General features: G+C 43.1%; 1 protein-coding gene across 1 annotated transcript in view; it reads left to right on the top strand.

The window, feature by feature from the left end:
* NALCN (sodium leak channel, non-selective) overlaps nucleotides 1-13,391 on the top strand; it is a 234,116-nt gene that overhangs the window by 155,971 nt on the left and 64,754 nt on the right. The gene's annotated exons all lie outside the window — the stretch shown is intronic.

Here is a 13,391-nt window from a genome sequence, read left to right as displayed (position 1 = left end):
GTAGAACTAAAGCACATCACTCAATGCTGCATTTAATGGAGACCAGGACAGTGATGGGTCAAACACTGGTAATTGAATTTTTGGGCACCTGGCTCCAAAAGCTATGTTGAGTGATATCTCAGAAGAGACATTTTGTCTACCAGTAGAGGAGGAGATGAAAAAGACAGGATTTTGAGGCTTTCTACCTGTCAGACCTAAGGAGTTTCATAGAAACACCTTGTAAACTAGGAACAGAGCAGTGAAAAATCAAAGCCTTTGGTACAGGCATGAAGCTTTAAGAGCCATGTAGATATTTCTTTCCTTTTCAAATGTTTTGGGGTTTGGGTTTGGGTTTTTTTGTTGTTGTTTTTTGGGGTTGGTTTTTTTTTTATCTTGATGGTATCCTTTAGGATGGTAGTGAAGAGCTACAAAAACTGAAATCTTATCTGGTTCTCACTGTCTTGCTGCACCTGGTTCTGGGATTCTGAACACATCTGGTCAGAATATACTGTTGGAGCCCTGTGCCTTTCACCCAGCACTCCCAGGTATTCAGCAGATCTAAGATTTCAGCAGTAGCATCACTTCCAAATTTTGTGTGCTGAGGTTTCAATGTTAAAGTGGGAGTTTCAGCATGGGGATTTTTCATGGACATATTGTGCAAACAAGGTGTTATAATTGGTGTATCTAATTTAAACACAGTTGGCATAAAATTTATATATATATATATATATGTGAATGTGTGTGTGAAAATCAAGGAGTTATTTAAAGCCTAGTTGGATTTACTTGCCTCCAGAGTATTTTTATTCTGAAGACAGTTCTTGAGGTGATTCCAAATGGAAAATAGCTGCAGAATATAATAAAAATTAAAAATTACCTTTTAATTATATCTGATCCCATGTAAACAGATTTGTAACAAGTCAAAGTTATATTGCTTTGTTCAACTATGATCAGGGACACATGGCTTCTCTGCAGATTGAGTCTTTTATCCCTGTGACCTCACTGCTCTTCGGCATTTTATATACCTCTCACTGTCTGTTGCCTGATTGGAAGTCAAGATGATGACTACCTCGGTCAGTCACAGCCTGGTTCTCTGAGTATCTTCAGCTCTTTCTTTTTTAAGTAAATGGGAGCTGCCTGTGGTGAGAGCCTTTGAAAGTCTGTGCGCAATTATCATTTCCCATATTGGCTCTATTTTTCTGCAAACCCAGCAGGGCAGATGTAGTTGTGTATCTTGGCTATGTGTAGGTAAGCATCATTTACAAAGCTACCACCAGGAATCTTCCTATGTGCAGGGCCTGGGATAGATAAGCAAACATTAAGATTCTGAACTGTCCTGCACTGGTACTTACTTTGCTTCCTGCACAGAAGCACACTTTCAGATTGTAATGGATTTTAACCTGGGTCCTGAAGGTGAGCGCATTGTAACTAGTCAATATTGAATGATTATGTTTGTACAAGAGCAGAACTCACACATCTTGTGCTTTTATTCACCTGAAAATATTATAGTTGCTTATTGCTCATCAAATATGCAGTTCATAACAAATAATGATGCCTAGTTTAAGTGAAGTCTCAAGGAGTTTCCTCCGATGAAATAGAACATGTAATGCATTATTTATTATAATGGATATTCTTTTGTGACTCACTAGCCTTTATATGAAAACAAAAATGTTTCCGTTACTTATCCCAAAAGAAAAATAATTAATATGAAAATGGTAAAGCTGCATTTATATGTGAAAAAACTATTACAACAATAGTTATTCATGCTAGCATTAGATTTATGTTTCATTTACATTATCTATTTTAAACTATCCAGCTGAAAATGTATTGCTACACGAGGGCAACAATATCTTGCCACAGTGCAGCAGCCCAGATGTACTGAACTATTTTAAAATAAGGGTGGGGTTTATCCAAGATAAACCATTTTATCTTATCTAAACTAGAGCATCTCCTGTAAGATGACTGGCTAGTACACACACCTAAGTTATTTTCCTTTTCCAAAACAACCTACCCCTAAAACAGGACATGTGGATACTGCCTACTGAGGATGGGGTAAGCCCCAAACTGTGCTCAGGCACGATCAAGGAGAGCATTAGCTTGCCAAGACCAAAACTCTGCAGGCAGCCTTGCTAACTTTGTAACCCAATGGACAATCTTAATCCAGTTCTCAGGCCCATACCCCAGTACCTTACTAGTGTAGAATGTAGTCTTATACCGTCCCTGCATTCAATGAAGAAGTTACTGTGAGGTGATGTTCCATCTTGCTTGTCTTACTTTTGCATTAGTATGGAATGAGTCAATATCTAGAGGTACTTTTCCAGTTAAATACAAGAAGTGTCTAGAGGATTTTATGATACACATCACATTGGGACAACTATAATTAATTGAGATGAATAGCATCATAGATGCTATGGCCTAGATTAATCCTGCCTAACACTGGGAATTACACCTGTGATTTAAACAACATACTGGATTCAAGTCGCCTCCTTAGTCAATGAAGATAATCATGTCTGAAAGCTGTGGCCAGCCCAAGATCCGAACTGACTTCCTTCTCAAGTACCTCTGTCACTTTTGACTGTAAAGGGAGACTAAAGCAACCATAACTTAGTTAGGTAAGTACCTCAGTCTAATGGCAAGAAGGTTGAATCTGGTCTGGAAAGCACATTCCTGCTGCCCTGATTAAAGACCCTGCACAGAATCTCAGATCTGTTTCTTAAAATAGTATAATTCTGGCCACTGCAGAGGGGAAAAGATTTGGAAATACGGCTGAAGTGTAATCAATGTAGCAATGTTTGCCTGCGTCTGTAGACAGTCTGAAGTAGTAGCTCTGAAAAATTCATCTTATTTATCTCAGTTGATCAAAGAGAAACTCTGACACACTAGATTCCTGTCCTCTATTAGACAGATGGACTAACTCTTAGCCAAATTTTCCTAGAGGAATTTTGTACTATTTGAATTGCAGTTGTATCTTGTCAGCAGCACTTGCTCCTGAAGTACTGGTAGGAGCTACAAATACTGGAAGGAAGTTATTTTAATATTCACGTTTGTGGAACCTTACGCTATCGTATTAATTTAGCAGACTTCATGCAAAATTGAAGAAAAAGTTATTTAAATGAACAATAGGGAAATAAATAGCTGTCACAGCACCAAGTTGTACTACACACGGCATATAAACCCTGTAACACAGAAATGTTGCTTATAAAAAAAAATATCTGGTGCATATGACAAACATATGTGTAATTATGTTCCTCCCATCTGCCAGGCAGTTTTTCCGTTTATTTTACCCTTAAGTTATCAACAGTGCAGTCGCTACTGTGAGTGCCATCACCACTGTAATCATGGGTTTTGATACATTTCACTGAAAAGTCCCCAAGGCAGCACAGAATGTGGTTAAAATCAATTTAGGTTCTGTTTTACAGTCCCTATATGGGAGGATTTTTTTCTTGCTTTCAATGTGTCCATTTGTTTTAAGTGAGCCTAAAGGGCAAAATTCACAACTGGTATATGTAGGCAGTTAGCTAAAAGAGGTTGAGAGAGCAAGATCAAGCATTAACTCCTTGTCTGTGCACATCACTTAACTCTTCACTCACTGCTGACCATGTCCTGTAGCTCCAGCTGCTTTCTCCCAGAAAATACTTTGATGTAGTTCAAGGAGTATTTTAATTAGGGACCTCTTTCAAAAAAGTACGGGAAAGACTTCACCAGATGGGACTCTAAGCCACACAGTCCTGTAATGCTATCCCACCTTCAGACACACACACAAACTCTTCTCGCTCTCAAAGAGAGCAGAGTAGAGGGGCAGGATCACCTCCTTCAAGCTCCTGTTCACGCTCCTTTTGATGCAGCCCAGGATACAGTTGGCTTTCTGGGCTGTGAGCGTGCACTGAAGCCAGCTCATGTTCATTTCCTCATCAACCAACACCCCCAAGTCCTTCTTTGCAGGGGTGCTTTGGATCGCTTTGCCCAGCCTGTAGCTGTGCCTGGGATTGCTCCAACCCAGGTGTAGGACCTTGCACTTGGCTTGGTTGAACTTCCTGTAACTGGCACTGGCCACTTCACAAGCATGTCAAGGTCCCTCTGGATGGCATTCCTTCCCTCCAGCGTATCAAACGAACCACACAGCTTGGTGTCATTAGCAAACTTTCTGAGGGCGCACTCAATCCCACTGTCCACGTCTGTGAAAAAGATGTTGAACAAGACCGGTCCCTGGGGACACCACTCGTTACTGGTCTCCAGCTTGACATTGAGCCACTGACGGCAGCTCTTTGCATGAGGCCATCCAGCCAGTTCTTTATCCACCAAGTGGTCCACCTATCAAATTGATGTCTCTCTGGTTTAGAGACAAGGATGTCATGTGGGACAGCGTCAAACACTTTGCACAAGTCCAGGTAGATGACATCAACTGCTCCCCCCCGTCCATCAGTTCTATAGCCCCATCATAGAAGGCCACCAAATTGGTCAGGCAGGATTTCCCCTCAGTGAAGCCATGGTGCTCTGTCACCAAGCACCTTGTTGTTTTTCATGTGCCTTAGCATGCCTTCCAGGAGAATCTGCTCCAATATTTTGCCAGGCACAGAGGTGAGACTGACTGGTCTGTAATTCCCCAGATCATCCATTTTCTCCTTCTTGAAAATGGGGGTTATATTTCCCTTTTTCCAGTCATCAGGAATTTCACCTGACTGCCATGATTCTTCAAACATGAGGGACAGTGGCTTAGAAGCTTCCTTCACCACTTCCTTTAGGACCCACAGATGGATTTCATCAGGTCCCATGGACTTGTGCACGTTCAGGTTCTTAAGATGGTCTCTAACCAGATCCTCTCCTATAGCAGGCCTAAGGTCTTCATTCTCACAGTCCCTGCATCTGCCCTTCAAGACTTGGGTGGTGTGGTCAGAACATTTGCCAGTGAAGAGTGAGACAAAGAAGTCATTGAGAACCTCAGCCTCCTCTAAATCCAGGGTAGCCAGTTCTCCTGATAGCTTCTGGAGAGGGCCCACATTATCCCTAGTGTGTGCCTTGTTTCCTATATACTTATATAACCCCTTCCTGTTATCTTTCACATCTCTTGCCAGATTTAATTCTAACTGGGCCTTAGCTTTCCTGACCTGGTCCCTAGCTTCCTGGACATCGTCCCTGTATTCTTCCCAGGCTGCCTGTCCTCGTTTCCACCTTCTATAAGATTCTTTTTTCTCCTCTAAATTTTCTCAGCAGCTCCTTATCCACCCATGGAGGCATCCTGGCCCTCCTGCCACATTTTCTTCTAGTCTCCTCACTATCCTGAGTAACTCGAATCCAGCCATCTCGTGACCTCTACAGCCAAGGCTACCCTAGATCATCACATTCCCAAACAGCCCTTCTCTGTTGGTGAGCACGAGGTCAAGCATGGCACCTCTCCTTGTTTGCTCCTTGTCATGGTTTGAGCATGTTTTGAGGGTGTTTTTGTTCAAGGTTTTTTCCAGCCAGGTGGAGGAGGGGAGGCCAGGAGGAAGGAGAGACAGGACACCTGACCCAGGCTAGCCCATGAGGTATTCCATACCATAGCACGTGATGCCCAGGAGGCATACTGGGAAGGAGAAAGCTGGAGGGTAGAGCTGGAGGAAAATGGAGGAGGGAGCACATGGTGCTCAGCCGGGCAGGGTGTAGTGAGTTATGGATCAGTGGCTGGTGGGGTGTTGTATTCTTTTCACTTGCTGTTTGCTGTATCATTATTATTTGTAGTGGTAATGGCAGTGGTGATTCTGTGTTATGCCTTAGCTATTAAACCGTTCTTATCTCAATCCGTGGGGGCTACATTCTTTGGATTCTCCTTCCTAACTCTCCGGGAGTAGGGGGACTTGGTTTAAACCACGACACTCCTCTACTGCTTACAGAAGGAAGTTGTCTTCCACACAATTGATGAGCCTCCTGGATTGCTTGTGCTGGGCTGTACCATCACCCCAACAGATAACAGGATTGTTGAAGTCCCCCGTGTTGACAAGGGCCTGTGAGTGTGAGGCTGCTTCTATCTGTGCATAGAGCACTTTGTCCACAGAGTCCTGATCAGGTGGTCTGTAACAGATCCCCACAATAATGTCCCCCATAGCTGTTCTCCCTTTGACCATGACCCACAAGTTCTCTGTAGACTGATTACCAGTCCCCAGATAGAGTTCCATACTCTCCAGCCTATCACTGTCATAGATAGCTATTTATGACATAAAATAGATGTCTTTTCTAAAGCACCTGTAGCCTTCCATTCCAACACTCCAGTCATAAAGTCACTCCATCGCACCATGTTTCTGTGATGCTGGTGATATCATATCCCTGTAACTGTGCACGCATCTCTTAATTCCTCTTATTTCCCATATTACAAGTGATTGTATAGAGGCATCTGAGCTGAGCTCCAAATGAAGCCAGCCCATTGGCTGGAGTGGCTGAAACAGCTCTGACTAGTTCCAAGCATTTAATACAGGTGCTGGCAATTGGCTGAGAGTGATGGGATGGAATGATGCCCCCATCCCTCAACACATCTAGTTTAAATCAGCCTTGACCAGTCTGGCAAGCCTCCTACCAAATCAGCTATTTCCCTTCTTTGTCAGACCAGCTCCACCAGCCTCCAGGAAACCTGGCCTCCCAGATTGAGTCGCATGTTCTAGATACCCAAACCCCTGACAATGGCACCACCATTCTGACCATTTATTAACCTGCCAAATCCACCTGGCCTTTTCAAGGCCTTCCCCTTTGACCCAGAGGATCAGTGAAAAAACTCTGAGCCCCAGAGCCCCTAACCACCTCTCCCAGGGCTCTGCAATCCTTCTTAATGTTCTCCAGGCTACTGCTGTCAGTATCACTGGCACCCACATGGCCAACTAGAAGTGGATAATAGCAGAATTTACTGGAGCACGGAGCCCCTCTGCAACATCCCTGATCCATGCCCCTGGTAGGCAACACACCTCCCTTGACACCAGGTCAGGCCGACAGATGGATGCCTCTCTGCCCTTCAAAGTAGAGTCCCCTACTAATACGACACACCGCTTTTCCCTGGAGGCGCCAGTAATGATCCTCTTTACTGGTGCATTAGACAGTTGTCCATTCAGTGCTGTGAGTGTATCCTCATTAGCCCCTTGCAGAATTGCAAAGTGGTTCTGGATGGGGATGTCAGATTTAGGAGAAAGCCCCTTGCTTTTAACTGCATTTTCCTTGTTGTTTCCAAGAGGTGATTATGCGCACTTTCTACTGGAACTGGGCAGAGGCAGTAGCATTTTCTGCTATTGTATGTGAAAACCATAGATATTTTGCCTAAAAGAACACTGTTCAGTCAGGCACAAAAATGTCCTCATTTCAGATAGGAGCCCAGCTGAGGCTGTCTTCTGCAGCCTATACCACCATCTCCAGTAACAAACGTGGTGACTTTTCTCTTTCCCCCCAATAGACCACACAAGAAATAAGCCTATGGGAGAGAGACCAGCCGTCATTCTGCATCACAAGGACTTGAACAAATGTGCTGGGGGGATTTGGTGCCAGTCTCTAAATCTCTGCACTCTATACAGTACCCTTAGGTGATACTTAGCTGAAGGTTTTAAAACTGTTCTACACAACTGAGTCACTGTTGCAGGGAAAAGCTGCTCAATCCATGTGGTTTAAACCGAATTGAAATCAAAACACTTTATTGAGCAGTCGAGAACACGGACTTAGGCAGCAGACAGTGAAGTGTTGCATTCAAGTAGCAATACAAGAGGCAACCTGCCAAACTAGACACATGAATGTTAACGAACAAGGAAATAGCTAAACACTCTGTGTAACAAACGCAGAGGAGATTTGTTCAGTTCTTCTTCTTTCCAAGAGAAGACGTCCCCATAAGCAGCATAGCAGCAAACGCCTCTTGGTGTAATGATGAAGAATGGTGAGGAAATCCTGTATGCTCTCTAAGTTTCTGCAAAGTTCATGCGGAGGACACCAGGACCCCTTTCTTTCACATCTGTGATCGCCACAGTCAAATGACTGCATGTGGTATAAATGCCTTTATTGATGCAGTCTGAACACACAGATTAATTTACAAGGACACCCAGCAGCAGTGCCCAGTGTGTGGCTGCCATGGGCAGGGACATCCTGGGGGCCTCTTGAGCACAGGCACTGCCTCAGGGCCAGCACCCCAAAAGCCTTTCTCCAAGGGATGCTGGGCGAAGGAGCAGCAGCAGGGCTGCAGTGGGAGGGGCTGCGGAGGCCCCGTCACCCCCTTGTCACAGGGCCACCACCCACCATCGCAGCATCATAATGCCCCGGGGCAGTATAAGGCAGCCTCCTCCCCTGTCCCACTGCTAGAGAGCCTGGCGCTGGCACCAGGACAGAGCTGGAACCTGAAGGCACCCAAAAGGAATTCCTTGAGGCACCCCTGGAATTACTTGGAGGGGCAGAGGACGGAAGACTGCCCGAAGCTGCTGGAGGTTCTCTGATGCAATTCCAGCCCCTGGAGGGGTCACACTTGCAGCTCATTGGATGGATGGAAATCTGTCTTTAGTCTTTGGGGAGATCGCCATCCTCATCTTCTGGGGAGATAGCGGCAGAAGACAGAAGAAGCAGGGTCCACAGACGGCCCAGTGCCCTCCCGCAGTGCTTTGGAGCTCCCACTGCCGGGCACAGGAAGGGTTTTTGCTGCCAGGGTTGATGAGGCCAGGGTCACTTTGCTGTTCTTGGAAGCCCCTGAGACGGCTCCAGGTGGAGGCAGAAAAGGCAGGGACAGTTTCCCCCAAGAGCCATAACCAGCCCCTGGACCAGGAGCAGGTCTTGCTCAGGTGCTCAGGGAGTAGCCGATCGCCAGCACTGGGGTCAGGAAGGAATTTTCCCCCGGGGCACATTGGCACCGGTCCCCGGGGGTTTTTTGCCTTCCTCTGAGCACTGAGCAGGACCACTTGTCAGGGCTCCTCGGTGCATTCCGGCTTGGTTATCGCCCGGTGCTCGTGCTCCACGAAGGTGGCCCTCGTGTCCTGCAGCTGGGGGGGGAAGAGCTTTTTTCCCCCCAGGTGGCCTAGCAAGTGTCCCTGGGGTTTTTTGCCTTCCCCTGCAGCCGAGCACAGCTCCTTCATGGGGCTCCTTTGGGTTAGTGTGGCCCAAGGGCAGCGGCTCGTGCTCTACGCAGCTGGCCCTCGTGCCCCGCATCCGGGGGAGGCAGAGTTCTGGACTCCCAGGGTGGCCCCAGCGTGGCCCCGGGATTGTTGCCTGTCCTCTGTAGCATTGAGCACCCCCCTTGTCAGGTCTTCCCCGGCCCATTCTGGCTGGGTTCTTGCACTGCTCTCGCACCACCACAGCACCGCTAGGAAAGATTTAGGGAAAGAAAATATAACCTAATCTAGGCTAGGCTAAAATCAACTATACTAAACTAAGCCAAACCTAACTTTACTTATAAATACTCTTTCCACCTGTAATCTTCCTGATTTGTGTCTTTGAAAGTGGTTTTTTTTTGGTGCTGAAAACCGCTTGGCATTTCCGGCAAATAATGGTCTCATCATTATACAACTCATTGTGAGTGCAAGGAATGGAATGGAATGGAATGGAATGGAATGGAACAGTTATGTTATCTCATGCATGTAGATCTGCATGACAAGCTCTGACATAGGTCTATGGGGCTGTCTGCAGTGCAGGCCCCAATAGTGGCTGGTCTCCCGTGGTGAGGCCTAAGGAAACCCGCAGGTTTCCTCTCGCTCCAGGGTTGAAGTAGTCATCTCTGGAATGCACTGTATAGCTCTATAGACGTGTTAATAAGATTTACACAGCACAAATACTGCTTCTTAAAATTGCACGTGTTACTTTTCCAAAGTTCAGTTTGGTTTTTGTTTGAGGTTTTTTTAAAATCTTAATTTCCAGATTACTTTTTACCTTCCTTTTTCAAGGTGCAGTTCTCACCAATGATTTGTGTTGAACTCTAAATCAAATACAGGTACAAACATGTTGATACGATTTGATGCCCAAGCTGAGTGTGTACTGTGTAAGCTTATTCATATGCATATCTTCTTTTAGTACAGCTCATTCATGTCCAAAATTTCACCAGATCCATACAACTAAAGGATAATATCAGAAAGGGGAAAAATAGGTCATTTAATCTGCCTTTTTTGTTGTTTAGTGTACACCTGATTTAGTGCTAATGATTTGGATTTCATTCAAAGCCCTATTTGACAAGCCAAAGATGATGCTAAACCTGAGTAGTTGGAGAAGTAAAAAATTCTGGAAAACTCTTGGCTGGGTGCTGCTATCAGTTTGTCATATCTTTCATCCTCACGCACTTCCATGCTCAAAGCGTTTGGTGTTGGAGTACACAGCATTTCCTGCTAAGAATGTGACACAGATACTGTATAGTGATTTTATTCTTCAAATACAGCCCCTAAAGGAGATTTGCAGTGAAAAATGTTGATATTTAGCAGTGCACTATAATGTACCTAACGACATTAATTTAAAACTATCCTATAGCGAGACTCCTGGACTTTCTCAAGAGGTTTGAACTTTTCAGTCACTGTGAAATTATTCTGGGCAGCTGGCCAGTTCCTAAATAACTGTGTGTACATCAGTAGCAAAGCTGTTAGTTTTGTACATGATTGATCTCAGCCTGTTATGAAAACTGTCAACTAAAATGAAAGAGTTAGAGCATTACAGTACATTTTTCATGATCATTTAATTTCATTGAAGTATTTACAGAGTGTTTAAGTGATTTTCGCGTACCCTCGCCTCACAGACCTTATGAAAATGGCGTGAAAAACTCTTTACGTTTTACACATTACTGGATCTTCTTTCGTGATCAGAATTAAGTAAATAGGGAACAAAGCAAAAAGTTAGGAAGAGTAGGTCTTCTCCTTTTGTCTGTGGTTAACTCTGTTTCTTGTTTGGCATGTTCTCACCAAAGTGTCAATGTATTAGAAACTCAATGACTGTGTTAAATTTGAGCTTTCAGTTTGCAAAAATGCTGCTGTCTCTAAATGAAAATGGGTGATACTAAGAGATGCTCACCCTCGTTAGCCTTTTGAACTGTTTAAGTGATCTTGTTCATGTTACCAGTCCTAGAGCACTTCCATGTTCCAGGCTGTTACATCGTACAGTCTGCACCATCCTTGCCACGTTTCAACATAACCCTGTACCTCTAAAAATATGTGTTTGATATGGGTTAAAGAAAGTTGGAGTGTAAAGGTTTTAAGCAGCAATACAAAGTAGGATGTATGGCATGGAGAGCAACAATTACACCCTAAGTGCATAGAGAAGAATGTGGTGAAGCTAAGTGCCTCACACTTCCCCATATGTAATAGTATCACAGCATGAATAATTGGAAATATTCTTTGGAACTGCTTTGACTGCTTAGACTTCAGGTTATTTTAAAGACTATCTTGAATCATTCTCCTGTTTAGAGTTGGGATATTGCTGTCACCTGGCTTAGACTGGGGATATTGCTGTCCTCTTGCTTACCTGTTGATCTATACATTTTTCTGCTTCCAAGCTCTCCCCAGTCTGGTCTGCAATTTATCATATGCTCTAATCTGTATACACTGATGTCTGTAAACAGGAGTTCATAGCATGGCAACATTCTCCATGCCAAAAATCTGCATATTTATGCAATTATTTTTTGTTAAAAAGCAAATGGCAGAAACTTGCAAACCTTTTTTCCTCTAAAAAACATCATTTTCCAAAGCTATTCCACAGTACAATATTGCAGAAAAGCCCTGTTAGATTATCCAGATCATTTCCTTGTCAGTGCGTGATTTCTTTCTGCAGTACTCTGGTGTTTCAAGGGTTCTGTCTAGCCTGAATTTGAAATGATGAGGCACTTCCCTCCAGAGACCTCTCTGAACACTTGGAGACTTCCCTGTAATGATAGTAATCTTTGTTCTCATTCTAGACATTCCTTATCTTAATTTCATCCTCTCATTCCTGTATTTGGGGTACTCTATTATATGCTTAAAATAATTAAGTTTTCAAATATTTCTTACACAAATCTACATCATCGCCCTTCACCTTACTTTATTATTATTTATGGTAGATGTAGTATAAATATTGGTCCCTTTTAGCCTTTCTCTCCATTTTATTCCCTTTCCCCAGTTAGTTTATGTATCTCTCCGCTGGTTTTGTCTTCTGCACTGTTTTGGCTTGATAGTATAAGACTGGTGAAAGTTATTTAGAAATGAATGCATACTGAGGTATAGTCTCTTCAAAGCACCACATACTGGAGCTGTGGACTTCTGTACTGTCTTCTAAACCTATATAACATCTAGCCAACAGAGACTGCTTGTGAGCATAGCCTTTAGCAGGTAGTGTAATTGATGTACAAATTGGTCTTTTGATGCAATATTGAAGTACAAGTTCTTGATTAGTTTCTGCTCTTATTCTTGCTATAGATTTTTTTGTCTGTTATTTCCTGCCCTTTTTTCTAAATCTGTCCTTCCAATGTAGTTTTTGCAACTCTTCATATTTTAATATTGAGGATTTCATTGATGTCATCATTTCTTCCTTTTAAGGATCATTAATAAAGCAAATAGGACAGGACATAATAAAGATTTATGCAATAGTACCCTGCTATTCTGACTCACTGCTTTACCATTAATCATTAGTCTTTGTAGCTCTTCAAGCAGTTTTCCATGTATATGACAACTTGTATCTAGCCAAGTAAGAACTGATTTTCTGTTTAAGCTATCCTGTGGCTGGAAGTGGTGATGTTGCTGATAGTATGACAGTGAAGCTGAGCAGTTGTTCTTCTATAGCATGCTGCAGGAACAAGTATTTCACTAGGCAGTGCAAATAAAAGTTAAAACTCTGGTTGACTTCCTAGCCTTGTGAGAATCTATAGCTGATGTCTGTCAGCAGTATTCCCTGCAGGCGCTGATGGTGAAAATCTGTTTTAAAATGTAAGCTTCTAAGCCTGTGTTCATAAGCAGGTGGGAGAAGAAGAATTGCAATAATCTCAGAGAGATGTATGCTGATTGAAATAGCATGCAATACACATAGCAATTAAAATAAATGTAAAAATTAATTTAACTGATTCTTTTGACTTGGTGTTTTGTTGCAATGACACAAATGAATTGCTGCATCAGGTAGTAAGAATTTAAGAATCCTATCTCCATATTATATCTTTTTTATCATATATCATTAGATTTCACCATCATTTGTCCACATAGATAGATGTATCTGCCTTTTCTTTACTTAAATATATGATATTCTGTGGAATAACTGTTTCTGCATATTTATAAATACAACATGCATTGTGTGATTTGCTGAAGCTCTGTCTCAGAACTGCTGATGTCGATGGATTCTTTTAAGTCCTTTGTTATTACTTGTAATACTCATCTAAATGTAATTTTCCAGTTATTTTCGTGTTCTGAGAGCTAGATTCCTTTAGAAATGCTCCCTTTTAAAATGCCATGTTCTATTTGAATATTCAAGAGCTGTCAGCATATACAAGAAGATGT

The sequence above is a fragment of the Melopsittacus undulatus genome, chromosome 2 (assembly GCF_012275295.1).
Source record: "Melopsittacus undulatus isolate bMelUnd1 chromosome 2, bMelUnd1.mat.Z, whole genome shotgun sequence".
Taxonomy (NCBI): Eukaryota; Metazoa; Chordata; class Aves; order Psittaciformes; family Psittaculidae; genus Melopsittacus; species Melopsittacus undulatus.
The sequence above is the reverse complement of the archived record's forward strand: the minus strand, read 5'-3'. Positions and strand labels throughout refer to the sequence as shown.